The following is a 19,023-nucleotide window of genomic DNA, read 5'->3' on the forward strand; positions in this document are numbered from 1 at the left end:
CTTATCAAGTGTTTCATTATAGCAGCATCGCATTAAAAAAAATCCTTGGCAAAGGCAAATTCAGTAAAGCAGATTTTCTCCAATGGAGGAGAAATAATCAGCAAATGAAACAGTCTAGCGGCAGAGAAAGAACTCAAAAGTAGTCACAGCTGTATTTAGCAACTGCAAACCAAAACACCCAATGGCAACATTCCCCTGTTCTCCACTTTGGCATGGGGCAGCATGGTGGCACAGTGGCATAGTGATTAGCTCTGCTGCCCCACAGCACCGGGACCTGGGTTTGATTCCACCCTGAGGCGACTGTCGGTGTAGAGCATGCACATTCTCTCTGATTCTGTGCAGGTTTCCTCCAGGTTCTCCGGTTTCCTCCCACAGTCAAAAGATGCTCATGCTGGGTCGATTGGCAATGCTAAATTGCCCCAGTAGTGTTCATGGATGTGTAGATTATATGGTTTTATAGGGCGATGGGTCTGTGTTTTATGGTCTTAGTGTCAGTGTTGGCTTTTTGGGCTGAAGGGCCTGTTTCCACACTGTAGGGATTCTATTCTGTGATATATAAACTGAAAGCCAAACTGAAACCCTGGGTCTGTGCTTCTCATGCTTCTTTTGTGGAATAAAAAACAATCTCAGGGAAGTCAAAGCTGTTTGCCCACAGCTTTGGATGAAGATATTATATCACCACTGGCAACACGTCTCTGCAAGAGGATCAAGGTGGAGGAAAATGCTCAAAAAAGCATAGTGCCAGCGTACCTCAACCCTTAAAAAAAAGGACACTGTCGACAAACAAGGACGGCTCCGTTTTCAAAGACTTTCACCTCAGGCTATTAGTACTCGAAAATATATATATATATATATTTACCACACCAAATCTGTGAATGCAAACAGATAATACTGCAGTCCCTCTCAGACTGTTTTATCCACTACACATCCATCATCCTTCAGCGAAGTCCTGACAATGTGTCAGCATTTATGACATTCTGTGATACACGCAGAACCATCTTCTGTGCATGCTTTTTCATTCAACCAATGTATCTTTCCATCTTTCTGTTGTAATTAACCTACCTTCTCTCAGCAAAAAAAAATCCAACTTTTCTCGGTGAGGGCTCACTTGTCCTGTTTGCGGGGCTCTTATTTTCCACGGCGAGGACGAAGTATTCTTCATCCGAGACATCTAGCAGTGGGACTCAATTCTCCCTGGTTCGGACTCTCGTTGTCATCGCTGTCCTGCTGTGAGGCTCAAATCTTCCTGGTGAGGACCAGGACTTTCGATTGTCAACTGAACACAGCGCAACTGCATTGTCCCTCTTAGTTCTTCTGTCCTGCAACTGACAGCTAGGATTAGCTGCAGGGTTTGCCCTCTCCCTAAAGGGTGGTAAAATTAAATATACTCAACTAATTAGACCCCACGTAGTCGGTAGCAGAAAGGTGCAGTACGCTGCTCCAGTGCCAGTAGTTGAGGAGAGGTGCCAAAGAGCAGCCTGGAGTTCTGTGTTCAGTTTTATTCGAACTCTTTACCGCACAATTGGAATAGGACAGGCACCGCTCCCCCTGAAACTGGCCTTTGTGTTGGAGCCACTCGCTCTCATAACATACAGCTCAGAGAGGCCAATGATGCTCAGATTTCCCCAGTGGAAAGCAGTGCTCTTAGACAGCTTGTGTTACAATAATTATAGCAACATTGTCATTGTTCCTTCACCCTTCATCTACATCCAATCCTGTGAAACACCTGATCAATGATGGACATCCCGAGTTTCCCCATGACCTCATGGCATTCACCAGGCATTGCAATCATCAGATCTTGGGATCTAACAATGCATCCCATTAATTCACTTTCCAAAGCCAACAGTTGTACTCTTTTCCACACTTGTTTATCTCTAAGGGCTGCTCGGATTCTGTTATCCATTTTATTCATTGCAATCCCTATCAAATTCTGGCGCTCGTTTTACATTGCCCACTGCCCTAATCACTGGAGATACAAAAGGAAGTTAGGTCTTACGAATTGCTATAAGATTCATTGTGTTACTTCTACTGTAAATAGTGAGCAACTCATCCACTGGCAATGTTTAACTTATTAATTAACATAAACATTGTATCTTCAACATCAACTATACCAATGGCAAAAATATTCAAAGGCAGAGCTGTCCAGCAATTTTGGAAATGCACACAATTAATGGGCGGGTAAATAAGACAATGAATGAGAGGTGACGCCATCCATTTGCTGTAAATTCTCCCTGATTTACCCGCCCATTAATTGTGCACATTCCCAAAATTGCGAGACAACTCTGTCTTTAAAGTCACTCACCATCCAGGCTGACACAAATGGATCAATCAGTCAATCAATGGGCCGTGCCTTTTATCTTCAGGCTATCAATTTGCTTTCACTGATGAGTAGCTGCTCAATGGTGCGGTTCTGCTTGCTCAAGTGGATACAGCAGATGCTACCTGCGAGAACACATGATGTTAAGGATGTCTGAATGTACATCGCCTACTGAGGAACGGCCATTATAAATCAGTCGCCTCACAGAAACTTTGCTATTTCTAATTTAATAATCTAAAACATCAGTTTTATGCCAAAATGATAAGATTTTTTCTGCTCATTTCTTGGCAGTAGATATTCTTGGTAAAATCATTGTAACTTTCAATTCAAATTGCCCCGAGATGTTTATCTTGGTGTGTCTGATTGAATTGTAGCTGTAACTTTCCGATACCCAATGGGCAATGGTAAGCTACTTCACAGGCACTGAGCACAATCTTTGCTCACACTCTCACTGAGCCTGAGGTGGATACTGGGAAACACTCTGTGAGATTTCATCCTGGAGTGCAGCATTTAAAGGGAGGGACAGTGACTATAGGAATCTCCCTATAATGAGAGGACTGGTGGTTATGAATTGAAATGTTTAGACTATCACGTTCATGTCTAGGTCTGTACCCTGCAGTGATTTCAGTTGTCCAGGTGACCTGCCGAAAATCATTGAAGATGTAAAAAGACAGATTGAGCAGCATTTTGGGAATAGGGGCAGTGAACTTATTCCTTCAATAACAATTAAAAAAAAACTTTAATCAATAACTCTGCCAAAAACATTAAAATGCTGCTGGTTACATCAGCCTTTTAGACAGAAAATCATCAGATTTGCTTCAGATTCCTGCAGTTCTTTCTGGGTTGGTAGAGAGTGGGGACAGATTGATGTGTGAAAGAGTTTGATCGTAGATTGAGAAAAATGAGGGACTGGTTTACACTGATGGCAGAGGTGAGATCCTCACCTCAAGAAGCTGTGAGACCAGTAGCCCATTGACTGGGGTCAGAGAGAGAGAAATAAGAAGAGTCTGGGTTAATTCCACATCACTGATACTGAGACTGACATATACCATTCAATATGCACCTTTATAGACATAAACTCAGATTGTAGTACTGACTGTATTTTCTGTATTTTACAATCTGGTTTCCTGAGACCCAGAGACAGGAGCTTTACTCCTGAACCTCCCAGTTTATTGTCCCTAAGTCGAAACAGAAACATTCAGAGGATGAGAATCAAATTGAATCAAACCAGGCTCTTGTCTTTTCTCCTTCTTGGATGTTCCTAGAAATGCTGAAAAATAAACAGTAAATTAATATTTAAAGTTTCTTTCATTGATAATGGTTTTTGACAGGTCCCACTCTACGTACACTTGGATCACTGAGCAAATGTGTTTGTGAAATAAATCACCATCTTTAAAGCCTTAAATGTCCCTCCACCCGGTCTCATTCTGGCAATCAGAGTTAATCTCTGTGCAGACACTGACAAGCCTCGTCATGTTTGCTGAACATATTCCTTCTGCAGGCTGTTCAGTTCAAAGGCTAATTTCCCACCGCTTGTGTTTTACTGTCGTAGCTGTAAACTCCATTTCTCAGGAACATTTGTATCAATATTCTGTCCTGGTAGAAATTCTTAAATCCTGCAGCATTAGATCAGAGAGAAGTAACGTTTGTGAATCATTTGTTTCCTTCTGTGCTAGTTCTACAATTTGTTTACCAGTTAGAGAAAGTAAAGAATTACCTCAACACCAGAGATTTGTGAACTGCAGGTATCAGTTGCTGAAAACTTTCACACTCAAAGCTGCAGGATTCTACATCATGTTCCCTTATTTTATCACCTCGCAAATGAGGTGAGACAGGCCCTGCACACTCATCTGGTTTCAGGTCCAACCCACAAAACGTAAGGATTTCTGCAGAACCAAGTACAATCTGAGCCATTTTTTATTTTCTGATCATCAAACAAAAGGTGCTACATAATCAGAAGGTTCCTTTTATCAGTTTTGACTTGCTGTGTTTCCAATCTGACTTTCAAATCTTCTCCTTCACGCAGTGAACCTCTCAACAGGTTGTAGCAACCAGAAAAATCTCCAGGCTGCCCGTGAGGAGAAGAGACAAGCAATAAATTGCAGAAATATCATAAATCAACCGTATTCCTCACTGAGACTCTGGGTATTCACAGGATGTGGTGACAGGAATACATCAAGAGAAGCTACAAACTCTTGGATGGTGAGATGTGGGAAGGTGTAAACCACACTGTGGAAAGAACCATCCCTCTTGAAAAGGTTCATCTTAAATCCAGGCAGGAACTGGGAAAGTTGCAGATCGTGCTCGATCTCCATCACTAGACACAATCTTCTTCTCAAAGACTGCTGTGAAGGCCATCTCACCAAGTTTCAGTGACATTTTGTGGGGGTCTTCAATCTCTTGGCCATGGTGTCTCAGAATGTTGTAAATATAGTGGGAATAGAGTTGGGTGATGGCCTTGGGACCTCCCTGTCACATTGTGTGAAGAAGGGATGCGGTGACAGACCAAGGGCCCAGCAGGACGAAGGAATATCGCTCGTGGTGTGGAGGGTCTCGTTCTCTTCCATGTGTTTGTGAACAGCTGCTGCCACCATCTGATCTTCCAAAAACATGTTGGAACATTCCTTCCATGTGTCACCTGAAAAACCCAGGATGTCAGCCTTTTCCAATAAACGTAATGCAGTGGAGTGGGTAGTCACTGGCACTGAACATCCTGGGAACAGCTTGTGCTGGATTAAACCGTAAACAATATCACACACTTCACCCCAGCATTCGGGATCTGTGCACACAAACTCAGGTTCTGTATTTCTCCGACTCAGCAAAGTCTGCAGAGTCCTTAAACTCATCATACTGTCAAATATAAACAGCAACCTCTCTGGATTCTTCCAGCGCCCTCCCAGAATATTCCCAAAATGAGGATCGTGACCCACGATCAGACTCCTCAGGTTTATTTTATAGTTCATAGCGCTCAAATCCCAGAATTTAAAACTGAAAACAGACTGTGGGTATATTTTTCCAGTTTCCCAGTCATAAACAATCTTCGGACCATTGTTGTTTTTCCATTCCCTGGGACACCAATCACTGCTACTGTACTGCCAGGTATGGAATTTCTCCACCAAAAACAATTGAGCAGATTGTATATTTTCCAGTACTCCCTGGAGATGTTTCTCTCCCCACTCTTCATGATCTCAGCCTCTTACCAGCAGTTCATGTTGTATAACCTACTGGCCTCGTACATTCGAGATGAGCAGTAACTCTGTGCATCGATCACCCAGCTGGAAAATCTTTACCTTTATTAGGATAGTTTTCACTTTCAGTTTTTCTGCTCGTATCCAGAGTGTGTCTTTTCAGCTGTACTCTCATAACAATTGCTCAGTAACTGTTCATGATTTCGTATTTACTGTTGAGTAAATTTTTGAAGATTTTGTTCAGAGCTTCAGTTAATTTATCTCCTGCAATTCAATCTGTGATCAGAAAACACTTGAAAGTGGATAATGATCAAGAAATGTTTCAATAATCAGCTGATTTTAATCTGTACTCAACAAGAAGATTTCAGAATGGGCAACATTCTCAGAAAGTTACAACATTCTTCAACGGAGAGACACAATTGATGTAGAAAGTGTGTTTTGCCTGGCTGTTGGGCTTCATGTTCGGGAGCACAGCCTCAGAATTAAAGACAAACAATTCAGATCAGGAAGAACAGGAGCCTCTTCACTCCAACGGTGACCCCAGTGAATTCCCTACCCCAGGCAGTGATGGAAACTTGATCATTGATTAACTCCAAGATGGAGACTGATAAGATTTCCTTTCAGTAATCAAATCAGTGATACAGGGACAGCTTGGGAATATGGCGTTGAGGGAGATGATTAACCATGAGCTCGAATAAGCAAGAGCAGGCTCGAGAGGCTGAATGGCCTCTTCCTGTTCCTATGGTCCGATGTTGAATATTCACTTTCTACATTACCAATAGACAGTTGCAGCCGTGTTTACCAATTGAATTTGGACTGGTTGGCCGATGCAAGGACAAAGGAGCAAACCTATGAGTGTAGCCAGAAAGGTTCAGTGAAACCCTAAACATGTACTTTGTGTTGGTATTCAAAAAAGAGACAAAATTGTTGAAGGATGATCTCGAGGAGTAGAGGGTCAAATTTCTAAGCCAAGTTACTGATACAAAGGAAGATGTTTTGTGTGTATTAAACAGTATGAGTCCTTGGGTCCTGATGGAATCTGTGCCAGAATATTGAAGCATATTAGAGAACAAATTACTAGAGCATTGACAGGCATCTTTGTATCATCTTTGGCCTCACATGAGGGCCCAAAGGTTTGGAGATTAGCCAATGTTCTCCCATTGTAGTCGAGTAGCAGGGATAATCCGGGAAATTGCAGGCCCGTGAGCGTTACATCAGTGATAGGGAAATGAGTGAAAAAAGATTCTCAGGGACAAGGCCTGTACATTTTTCACAGCAAATGTATGATTTGGTGATAAACAGCATGGCTTTGTGCAAAGGAGGTCCCACCTCACTAACTTGACTGAATTTTTTGAGGAGGTGACAAAGGTGCTTGATTAGGGAAAAACGGTTGATGTTGTCCACGTGGACTTCAGTAAAGCTGATGATATGATCCCTCATGGCAGACTGGGACAAAAAGTGAATTCACACAGTGACCTGGCAATATGGACAGAGTAGCGGCTCAGTCACAGGAGACAGGAGGTAGCAGTGGAAGGATGCTTTTCAAAATAGAGGGTTGTGAATAGTGGTGCCCCACAGGGATCAGCGCTGGGATATAAATGCTTTGGAGCAAAATGTGGGTGGTCTAATTTGTAAATTTCAGGAAAATACAACAATTGGTGGATATAGATCAGTTGGAGGCATGAAATGATAGAAAAACTCCAGATGGAAGTTAATCTGGACAAATGTGAGGTGGTGCATTTTGGAAGATCACTTGCAGGTGGAAATTCTACAGTGAATTGCAGAACACTTAGGGTTGCTGATATGCAGACAGATCTGGTTGTGCCGGTCCACAGGTCACTGACGGTGGCAGCGCAGGTAAATAAGGTGGAAAAAGGGCTGATAGCATGTTTACCTTCGTGGAAAGGGGCATTGAGTGTCAGCACAGGAAGGTATGCAGCAGCTTTATAGAACTTCCATTGGGTCACACTTGGAATAGTGAGGACAGTTCTGGTCACCACACTACCAGAAGGATGTGGATGCTTTGGAAAGTGTGCAGAATACGTTCACCAGGATGTTCCCTGGCATGGGGATTTTTAGCTGTGAAGAAAGAATAGATCGACTGGGTTTCTCTTCACTGGAACGCATGAGGTTGAGGGGCAACTTCATAGAATTTTACAAGATTTTGAATGGCATTGCTAACATTGGAAAGTAAGAGGCGTTTTCCAAGGTGGAGGTGTCAATTCGTGGGGGATACAGTTTCAATTTGTCGGGTGAGGGGAAGTTTGAAAGAGATGTGCACAGCAAGTTTTTTCACACAAAGGGTGTTGAGTGCCTGAAGCTCACTGCCAGAGGAGATGGTGGAAGCTGACACAATCACAGGATTCCAGAAGTACCTGCACAAATACATGAACAGGGAAAGGATTGAGGGATATGGATCCTGTATGTGAAGACAGTGTTTGGATGGGATGGAAAAATGAGGTGGCACAGGCCTGGAGGGCTGAAGGGCCTGTTCCTGTGCTGTATTGTTCTTTGTTCTCATGTTCTCTTTGTTCTTGGATACAAAGCCTGAGAAACTGCCGCTCCATTAGTTTGCTGAATACTCCTTCCACAGAGTGAATACCCTGTTCACAGGAGGAGAGGGAGGGAGAGGTATTTGAGATTGAAAAACAGCAGCAATGTTAGTTTCTGAAATTCGACCTAATAATTAACACTTGTCCAGAATTGCACGAGAGAAAGGAATCAGATTATTGTGCTGTTCCATGCGGGATCGGGCTGCGCATCAATTGCCAACATGCCATCTTTGCAAGCAGTGAGACTTCTAATCAACAAACTCATCTGTTTTGTGAAGTTTTCAAAAGGATCTGGCCTGAAATATCAACTTCCTGCTGACACGTTTAATATTTCAATGTTACTGAGAGAGGAAGCCTCTCGGATCTTGTGCCATTTCTCGAAAGATTTTCCAATTCTGTTTCTTTTCTCCCAGGAATTTGTTACTCACTCAGAAGATCCAAAGAGAGTGAGGGAGTTTCGGGCAAAGGTCATCTTTGAACAAGAGCATCCTCCAAGAATGGCCAGAGTCCTGTGGCCCATTTGACAGGCTGTTCTCCCTGGGGCCCACGAGTTCTGCCTCATTATTCCCCCAAAGTTTGATTTCCTCTGTTGGACTCTGGCTTTTTAAAAGGGGCCTCTGGATCACGAGGTTCTGTCAGATTGTGGGCCTGTCATTTTAAAACAGGTTTGAAGCCTTGGGTTAAAGTAACTGAGGCCTTGGGAGTTGACACAAACTTGTGAAGTCCCGCCATCCCCAGTGAGTACCTGAAAGACAGGACTTCCCAAAGAGGGAATTAAAACCCTGAATGCCAAACTGTCTCATATAGATTTTCTGTACTGTCCAAATAAGAATGTGTAAAATTAAAATTGACATTGGGAGTGAGACAGAGAGGGGGTTGAAAAAGTGAGACGGGCAGTAGAAAGAGAAAGGGGCATTTGAGGTGATGAAGTATCAGTCATGTCAGTGCCTGTGGGTGCAACAAGCATTTAACATTTAAGCAGCACCCATCAGCAAAACTGAGCCCACCTTCCTGCTGGTACTTTGCTGCCTGTCAGGTTTTGCTGTTCTCCGATGGCCTGCAGCAATGCGATCGTGGCAACAACTGTTTCGTTTAGCTCGTAGTTTTACAGCTGCCCGATGTTTGCAGGATTCAATCCCCAAACTTTATTCCCCAATTTGATCATTGTTGGGTTTGCTGGCAGATATTTTGTGTGACAGAATGACATCTTGCTGTGTAATTTGTTTAAAAATGTCCCCCCCATTTCAATTCCAATACTTATCTCGGTCTCACTCTATCCACCCATCTTGCACAGGAATTTTTATTTCAAAACTGCGACAGGACGAGAAATCCTTCCCTTGGACAGAAATTTCCCCCAGAGGGGAGGGGCGGACACTGGCCTGAGGCCTGTTCAACAGTCCGCACCCCACAGGGTCCACGTGATTTGTGAGTGTTTATTACCCTGAGGTTTGATTTCCTCTGGGGGACCCTGGTTTTTTAGGGGCCTCTGGTTCATTGAATCCCGTCGGATTGTGGCTCCGCCATTTTCAAAAAATTTTCAATCCTAGGGTTGAAGTTACCGTGGCCTTGGGGTTTCATACAAACATATTTTAGCTTGCACGAGGGGTCATAGTTTTAAGCTGGTTGGAGGAAAGTATAGAGGGGAGGTCAGAGGCGGGTTCTTTACGCAGAGAGTTGTGAGAGCATGGAATGTGCGGCCAGCAGCGGTTGTGGGAGCAAGGTCATTGGGGTCATTTAAGAGACTGCTGGACATGCATATGGTCACAGAAATTTGAGGGTGCGTACATGAGGATCAATGGTCGGCACAACATCGTGGGCTGAAGGGCCTGTTCTGTGCTGTACTGTTCTATGTTCTATGTTCTATATTAGCCCCCTCTCCCACAGTAAGCGTCTCACAGACAGGACTCCCCAAAGAGGACATGAAAACCCTGAATGTGAAATTCTCCTTAAACACTTGGCATAATGAAGAGTAATATGTGATTTGTTTGGGGCAGGATCATACAATCACAACAGCGAAAGAAAGAGATACACTGGCAAAAGAGAGGCAGGAGGAGAGACAGGGAGAGGTATTTTGGACAGTGAAACAGCAGGAATGTTAGTTTCTGGAGCTTGAGCAGATTATGAACACTTGCGCAGCAGCACAGAGGACACAGCAATCAGATTACCTGTGATTTTACCCAGGGAAGTTTGAAAGTCCAGCTGGAAGTAGCTGTAATGTGTGCAGGACAGAAAGAGAGATGGACAAAGACAGAAACAGGAACGGAGGGAGAGAGGGAGAGAAAGATTCATATCTAGGAATCACATTGACAGCTTAAAAATCCCCAGGGAGAGAACCTCAGCAAATATCCCCATGGTCTGGCCACTGCTGTGTATGTTGGGAGTTTTCGTGTCAGAAAATCTGAGAGGCTCGTGTGGGATCAATGTTGAATAATTTCAAGTTGCACTGATATAATTAACAAAGCTTTCTTTTAAAAATTAAATTGAAACAGGGAACAGTCAATCTCTGCTGCCCTCGAGTTAACATGTCAATGTTCAGGATGATTCAACGCGGTTCCTGTCCTGACATTACCATCTCAATGTGTCAGAGAGCTCTCAGCGGTGGGATGGGGGGACGAAGAGGTTCCAGCGGTGGAGACAATAAACTACTCACTGAGAGTAAATCTGGAGAAGAATGCATCAGATTCTTTCTTAAATACTTTTTTTCCCTCTGTCTATCGAGAGAGTCACCAGCTCTCGCTGTCTGGTCAAGATTTTGTGTGTGTGTGTGTGTGTGTGTGTGTGTGTGTGTGTGTGTGTGTGTGTGTGTGTGTGTGTGTGTGTGTGCGCGCGCGCGCATGCTAGTGTTTCTTGGAACAGAGAGAGGGGGAGAGATTGGGACAGAGAGAAAGTGAGAGAGACAGAGAGAGACAGAGAGAAAGACAGAGAGTGGGAGGGAGAGGCAGAGAGAGGCTTTTGAGATGATGTATTTTCTGGAGTGACAGCAAACAGTGAACATTTAAGCAGTGTCACAGAGGATAAAGGAATCAGATGATCAGGCTGCCTGTTGCTGTATTGTTTGACAGAGATCTTGCTGTACTGCAATGTCTGCAATACCATTGTGGCAGGCAGTGAGTGTTCAAAGCAGCAAATTAGTCACTTTTGAAGTTTTTGAAAGGAGCCCAGCAGATAAACTCAATCTGTAACTGATATGCTGCTGAGAGATTGTCAATGTTCTGCTGAGACTGGAATCAGTGGGATCTTGCTGTGCCATCTCTCCCTGTGATCCACAATGCCCTCGACAGCAACTCTTGCATTTCCACACTTCTGCCCTCAAACGCCGTCCCCACAACAAACATGAGGACAGAATCCCCCTGGTCCTCACATACCATCCCACCAACCTCCACAACCAGCGCATCATCCTCCGTCACTTTGACCATCTGCAATCTGACCCCACCACCAAAGAGATATTTCCCTCCCCACCCACACGTTCCTTTCACAGGGACCACTCACTCCGCGATTCCCTCATTCACTCCACACTCTCCACCAGCCCCACCACACCCAGTACCTTGCCCTGTAACCGTGGGAGGTGGTTCACCTACCCCTACACCTCCCATTCCACCTCTGTCCAAGCCCCCAGGCAAACTTTCTTTTATTTGACAGGGGTTCACCCGTAGATCCTTCAAACTGATCTGCTGTATCTGTTGCTCCCATTGTGGCCTCCTCGGCACCAGCGAGACCAAGCGCAGACTCTGTTACTAATTCATAGAGCATCTGCGCTCTGTACGCTATCGTCAACAACACCTTCCGGTTGCCAACCATTTTAACTCCCCGTCCCACTCTCCTGGTGACATGTCCATCTCAGACCTCCTCCAGTACCACAGTGACACCGCACACAAACTGGAGGAACAACACCTCAAATTCCGCCTCGGGGGCCGACAGCCCAATGGCCTCAACGTAGAATTCACTAGTTTTACAATCTCCCCACCACCGGCCTCGTTCTCTGTCCAACACTCCCTCTCACCCCCAACCCCGAGTCCTGACACAACCCGTCGATTTTCATTCTCACCTCTCTGGCCCTCCCATTGCACTGACACAATCCCCACTGCCCCCTGCCTGCATTCACCTATCACCATCCCATCTCCCTTCCCCAGCCCAACCCCTTCTCCCTCTATTTATTTCCCAGCTCCTTTCACCCTCCCCAGTCCTGGTGGGGGGCTGTCGACCTGAAATGTCAACTTTCCTGCTTCTCTGATGCTGCTGGACCCGCTGTGTTCCTCTGGCCCCACCCTGTATTGATTCTGTCTCCAGCATCTGCTGTTTATAATGTCTCCTTTAACTATTCCTGTCTTGTTCCTCCAAGGGAATTTTTGTTCACTCAGATGATCCAAAGAGAGAGAGAGAGAGAGAGACTTTGGGACAGGGTGATCTTTGTACAAGAGCATCCTCCAAGATGGGGGGCCGGCGGTGGGGGGGCATAGCTCTGAGGCCTGAGGCCTGTACAACAGGCAACACTCGGCAGTGTCCTTGTGAGCTGTATCTGGTTATTACCCCGAGGTTTGATTTATTTTGTGAGCCCCTTTTTTTAATGGGCCACTAGTTAACAGGCTCCTGTTGGATTGCGGCCATGTAGCTTTAAAACAGGTTTGAAGCCTGGGGTTAAAGAAACTGGGGCCTTGGGATTTGACACAAACAGGTAGACCCCCAGCAAGCCCCTGACAGACAGGGCTCCCCCAAAGGTGGAAATTAAACCCTTAATATGAAACTCTCCTGAAAGACTTGTTATTATGTCAGAGTAATGTGCGACGTGTGGGGGCAGGATGATACAATTTGAGAATCACGTCATTCGCCACTTTAATTCAATTCACTGTGAATCTGGGAGGTCTTTCTCTCCGCCTCTCCTGTCTGCAATCCTCTGCAGCTTCCTTTTGTTTCTTCAACAAATAAAACATCCCACAGCTTGAAGTGCTGAATGGTCTCCTCCTGCTCCAATATTCTATGTTTCTATGTCCAATGCATCACTCATTTTCATGTCATACTCTCACATCCAAACAAGGAAAGGGAGTGGACCCAGCACTGATCCCTGTGGGACACCACTGGTCACAGGTCTCTAATCTGAAATGAAACCTTCCACCACCTCTCTCTGCCTTCTGTCTTCAAGCCAGTTCTGTATTGAAATGGCTAGTTCCCTCAGTATTCCACGTCATCTAACCTCCCTAACCAGTCTACCATGCAGGACCTTGTTGAATGCCTTACTGAACTCCATACGGATCACACAAACCGCTCTGCCTTCATCAATCCACTTTGTTACTTCTTCAAAATACTCAATCAAGTTAGTGAGGGTTGATTTCCCACGCACAAAGCCGTATTGACGAACCCTAATCAATCCTGGCCTTTCGAAATACATCCAAATCCTGTCCCTCAGGATTTCCTCCAACATCGTGCCCACCGCTGATGTCAGGCTCACTCTGTGGCTTTCCCTGGCTTTCCTTTACCATGTTTCTTAAACAGTGAGACCACTTTAGCCAAACTCTGTGTCATCGATGATACAAATACCTCAGTAAGAGGCGCAACAATCACTTCCCGAGCTTCCCACAGAGTTCCAGGGGACACCTGATCAGGTCCCGGGGATTTATCCACCCTGATGTAATTTAAGGAATCCAACACCCCCTCCCCTGTAATGTGGACATTTTTAAAAAGACATCACTATTTACTTCCCCATATTACCATATTACTTCCATATCCTTCTCCACAATAAAAACTGATGCAAACTATTCATTTAGTGTCTCCCTGCATCTCCAACAATTCCACACATAAGTTGATCTTTAACGAGCCGTATTGTCTCCCCAGTTACTTTTTTATCCTTATGTATTTGTGGAATTCCTTTGGATTCTCCTTACTCTCATTTGCCAAAGCTATCCTGTTTCCCCTTTACACCTTCCTGCTTTCCTCCTTACAGACACTTACATACACTGACTCTCTACTCTCCTCGGGATTCACTTGATCCCTGCTGTCTATTCTTGACCTCTGCAACCCTCTTTGTTTCAGAAAAAGCCTCAATTTCTGCAGTCATCCAACATTCCTAACCTACCCTTCTCACGAACAGGAAAACACTGTTTCTGGATTCTCACCATCTCACTTTTGAAGCCTTCCCATTTTGCATCTGTCCCTTTCCCTGTGAATATTTAACCAACTTTTGAAAGTTCTTGCCTAACACTGTCAAAATTTGCATTCCTCCATCTTGCAAAACAATCTCTTGACCGACGATCTTCACCACAGAACATCCATCTGTTTCTTATGTCAGCAGGGATAGAGTGCAAAGTGCAAAACAAAGACATTGATTGAATTTGCATGTTCCTTTGCTTTGGGATAATTTGAAGACAATACACTGGTGGCTGGTTCCAGACTCTCCTCAAGGTGAGACATTACCTCAGCATCCAACAATTCAACAGCTGTTCAAAATACCTGGCTGTTTTTTAAACAACGTAAATGATTTCACATACGATGCTACTGTGAGAAGCAAGTTATCTAAAGGAACACTCTTATGTTGATCAATCCACTCGCTGCAACATCCTTCCCTCATAAGATCACCAGCAACGTGCACTTGACTCAGAGCCACCTGAAATCTGGCAAGTGAACAATCCGACAGTGAAGTGTTGCCTCACCACTGCTCCTGGTAGTGGGACAGTCTGTGTGCTCTGTATCTGCACAGTTCGCATTTAAATTGAAGACTTTAGTTGTTTCATCATTTGTGATAAATTTAGGTCCTAAGCATGTGCAGCAGACCCACAAGATCTAACCATGGAATACAGGGGAAAGCTTTTAAAAAGACACGTTTATGTCTCTCGCTAGTTTAATTTAATGCCGTTTCCTCCTTCAATGCATTATTCTGTTAGTCTCGCTTTATTGAACTCAAAAAAGTTCCGAATCACCAGGCCTGGAATTTAGCGTCAGCTTTGTACATATTGTTTTAATGTAACCTATTTTTCAAATCACCTGTTCATTACCACTGCACCACAAAGTGTCCCCCCCCCCCCCCACCCCGACCCCCAAATTCAACTTCACACATCTTTTGCTTTCATTGACGACAATCCTTATCTTGCCCTGTATTCCATGATTTGAACTTTTTTGGCTTCTGCCCATGACCAAAATTAAATTTGTTAACAATGATGAAATAGTTAAAATTTTCTTTTTAAATGCAAGATATACAAACCACAGAGCACACAGACTGTCACATTCCCAGGAGCAGTGGTGAGGCAATGCTTCACTGACAGGTTGTCCACTTGCCAGATTTCAAATGGCTTGTGCGTTTCAGTAAAGTGCATGGTATTGCTGATCTCATGAGGAAAGGATACGCTTCCAGTGGAGAGATCAATTAAGCAGTATTTTGTCAGATGGCAGTAGCATTGCACATGAAACTATTTGTCTCATTAAAAAAAACTTGAGTTTATGTCATTAAACACACTTTTTGAAATGTTGGATACTGATCAAATGCCTCACCTTGAGGACAATCTAGAACCAGCCACCAGAGCTCAGTCATCAAATGGGCACGAAGCAAAGGAACATGCAAATACAATTGAATTATTGCATTCTCTGCCTGTTGGCCTCAGAGACGGATGGACATGCTGTATTTCATGTGGCCAAGAAGATTGTTCTGAGAAGTGTAAATGTCTGGCCAAATCAAAAGTAGGAGTGGCCCAGCATGGATAGTGACATAAATTGAGGACTCAAGCAGAGCCAAAATTATCTCAGAGAAAAGATGTTTCAGGTGAATCTTTTTTGTGCCTCTGTCTGGCTGTTTTTCTCCATTTGGTTTGACCTCTGCCTCTGTCCCTTCCTCTGCCTATCACACTCTCTCCCACTCTCCCTCCGTCTCTCTTGCACTCTGTCTCTCTCTGTCTTTCTGTCCCAGTGCCTCCCTCTCTCTCTGACCCTTTCAATTTCTCACTCCCTCACTCACAAATTTTCTGTCTATTTCACTCTCTGTCCTACTTCTCACTCTTCCCCTCTCTCTCTCTCTCGCTCACAGTCCTTCTCGCTCGTTCTGTGTCTCTCATTGTGTGTGTCAAACTCCCTTTCTCTCTGTCACCGTTCCTCTTGCTCTTACCCCCTCCCTGTCATGTATGTCTATCTATCTCTCTCTCCTTGTGTTGCCCTCTTTGGGAGTCCCTCTGTGTCTATGTCTGACTTGCTGTCTCACTTTGTGTCTCTCACACTATTGCTCTCCTCTCACTGTCACTCCCACTTTTGATCTCTCACTGTCTCTCTGTGTCTCATTCTTTCTCTCACTGTCTGTCTCACTGTCTCTCTCTCTTTCTTTCTGTAACACTATGTCTCAAACTCTGTCTCTTTCTCTCACTGTCTCTTTTCCTCACAGTGTCTCTCTCCCACCACCTGTTTCTCACTCACTGACTCCCTCTCCGTCAGATATATATTCTCAATCTCTCTCACACATACATATCATTCTCTTTGTCTCAGTCTCTGTCTCCCTCTCTTTCCCTCACTCTGTGCCTCTCTCTGTATCTCTCACCACTCTCTGTTCCTCTTTGACTATCACTCTCCCTATCTGTCTCTCATGCTCTATTTCTACCTGTCTGTCTCTGTCTGTCTCACTCTCTCTCTCCCTCTCTCTCTCAAACACACACACACTCACACACTCACAAACACACACACATACACACACACACACACACACGCATTATTTGATAACAAGGTGTGGAGCTGGAAATGGGTCTCGGCCCAAAACATCAGCTTTCCTGCTCCTAAGGTGGTGCTTGGCCTGCTGTGTTCATCCACCTCTACACCTTGTTATCTCGGATTCCCCAGCATTCGCAGTTCCTACTGTCTCTCACACTGTTTCTTTCATCTTTTCACTCCCCAATCCCTCTCTCACTTGTCTCTCTGTGTGTCTTTCTCGCTCTGTATGTCTTTCTATTTATCTTTGCTCCATCTGTCTATCTCTCTCACTCACTCTGTCAGTCTCTGTCTCTCTCTCTCTCACTGTCTCCCTCTCTTTCTGAAGCAGGCTGCTGAATTCATGACATTATATTTCTGAATACCTGGTTTGACAACATAACATAAACGAATATGTGGAAAAAGCACAATTTAAATTCTAATTCTTAAACTGCAATATCATTTGGGTAGATGTTAAATGATAGTTTCCAGCTGTACTGTGGGGATGTTGGTGCACGCTTGTGTGATCTGTGCCAACCACAGACAGAGCAAATGCCTGTGGGTCAAGAAACAGCAGCTCAGTGACAATGTAATAAAGCCTGAACTCCGTGCAGGCCAGTGTCTCATTCAGGGGGTGATTATTTGTCAATTGTGTTCCAGGAGGCAGAAGCATAAGCTTGGTTCTACACTTTGGATTCTGTCTGCGCTCAGAGATGGTACTGTGTCTGGACGGGAGTGAGGCGGTGCCCCCAAGGTAGCAGTGGAGAAAGTTCAGGGTTTGCAATTTTGTGTTTTTGTTGGATAAATCAACTGTCATTATCCATCACGAATTGTCTTTGAAATTAATACAGTAAACCCTCAAAACTGAGCAGGTCTGACAGCATCTGTAGGGAGAAAGCAGAGTTATTGCTTCGAATCTGGTGACTCTTTGTCAGAACTGATGGCATCGGGGAAGAAGTGGTATTTATCCTGAAAACTGGGATTGGGTTGGGGGTGGTGATGTGGTGGGGAAAGGGAGCGGTGAGCAGGTGGCAGAGACAGAGACTAAAGAAAGAGAAAGAGACAAATGTGTGACAATGTGTTCCTTTAAGAGGGATTTATTCTGTTTACTTTCTCTTCACGAGGTGGGTGTGAAGCAGGTGCTGAGGTACCTGCTCCATTGAAAGCAGAATAAGTAAATTTTATTTAAAGTAAACAAAAGAAGCAGGAATGGGCAGAGTCAGGCTCACACACATCCAAGGTTTTAGTTTTGCTTTTAATTGTTGAAATTGGGCAGTTGGAATTGAAACTGCCAGATACAACTCTCGCTCTGTGTGTGTGTGTGTGAGCTGCTAGTTTCATCCTGTTATTGATCCTTCTCCTGGACTGGAATCTGTTGAATTGCTGGATTAGTCTTTGCCAGGTTGCTTTCATGGGATGTTGCTTTATTGGATCAGTTGTTGAGCACTAGTTCATACATTATTTAAGTATTTCAGCGGAGTTAAAGTTATGTCAATTTTTTGTTCGCATTTTAATTACTGAGTCATGATAAAGTGTGTTTTTCTTAAAGCTCAGTAGTTTGACCATTCAAATCAAATCTGGAGTGCCACACCATTTACTTGCCTGAAAATAAAAGTTAGTGACCAGGCTATCTCCTTGCTGTTTTTTGAGAGGTTTGGTCCGTTCCATAACGTATGAAAGGGGTGAGTAACAAAGGAGATAATGGATAGCAGGCCAGGACAGACGGGAAGCTGAATATCTGATAATAAAAACTAAGAACTAAGTTAAACATTTAAACATAATAAAAACTTTTCTGATGAAGGGTCCAGGCCCGAAACATCAGCGTTTGTGTTCCTAAGACACTGCTTGGCCTGCTGTGTTCATCCAGCTACACACTTTGTTATCTTGGATTCTCCAGCATCTGTAGTTCCCATTATCTCAGAAAAGAGTTACCTGTTTTGTGTGGGCTCCGTGGCAGACGAACTACTTCCCCTGTCATGATCCAAATCTTAGCAATTAGAGCTTTTCTCGAGGAGTAATGGGTAGTGATACACTAGAAGAAGCTGAGCAGGATAGTTTATTTGTTAGAAACCTAGGATTCAAATCAGTTGGGGTTCTGGAAATCGCGTGACATCAGAAAAATGGCCAGCTTCGAAGTACTGACATTTGGACTTGAGATGGAAAACGTAAGGAATTGTACACCTGGAAGATCCACGTGAGAGAGATTGTGTTCACTCTGTAGGTGCGAATAGAGAAGAACAGTTAATATCATGCTGTCTGTAGGCATCCCGCTCGGACAGAGAGTTGTATCTCATTATTCATGCAGATGCCCGAGTGA

At 44.2% G+C, this 19,023-nt stretch overlaps 1 protein-coding gene and 1 pseudogene across 2 annotated transcripts in view; both read right to left on the bottom strand.

Moving 5' to 3' along the window:
* LOC132207092 (uncharacterized) overlaps positions 1 to 19,023 on the bottom strand; it is a 180,613-nt gene that overhangs the window by 92,683 nt on the left and 68,907 nt on the right. The gene's annotated exons all lie outside the window — the stretch shown is intronic.
* On the bottom strand, positions 4,435 to 17,523 carry LOC132206872 (NACHT, LRR and PYD domains-containing protein 3-like; annotated as a pseudogene).

The sequence above is a fragment of the Stegostoma tigrinum genome, chromosome 44 (assembly GCF_030684315.1).
Source record: "Stegostoma tigrinum isolate sSteTig4 chromosome 44, sSteTig4.hap1, whole genome shotgun sequence".
NCBI lineage: Eukaryota > Metazoa > Chordata > Chondrichthyes > Orectolobiformes > Stegostomatidae > Stegostoma > Stegostoma tigrinum.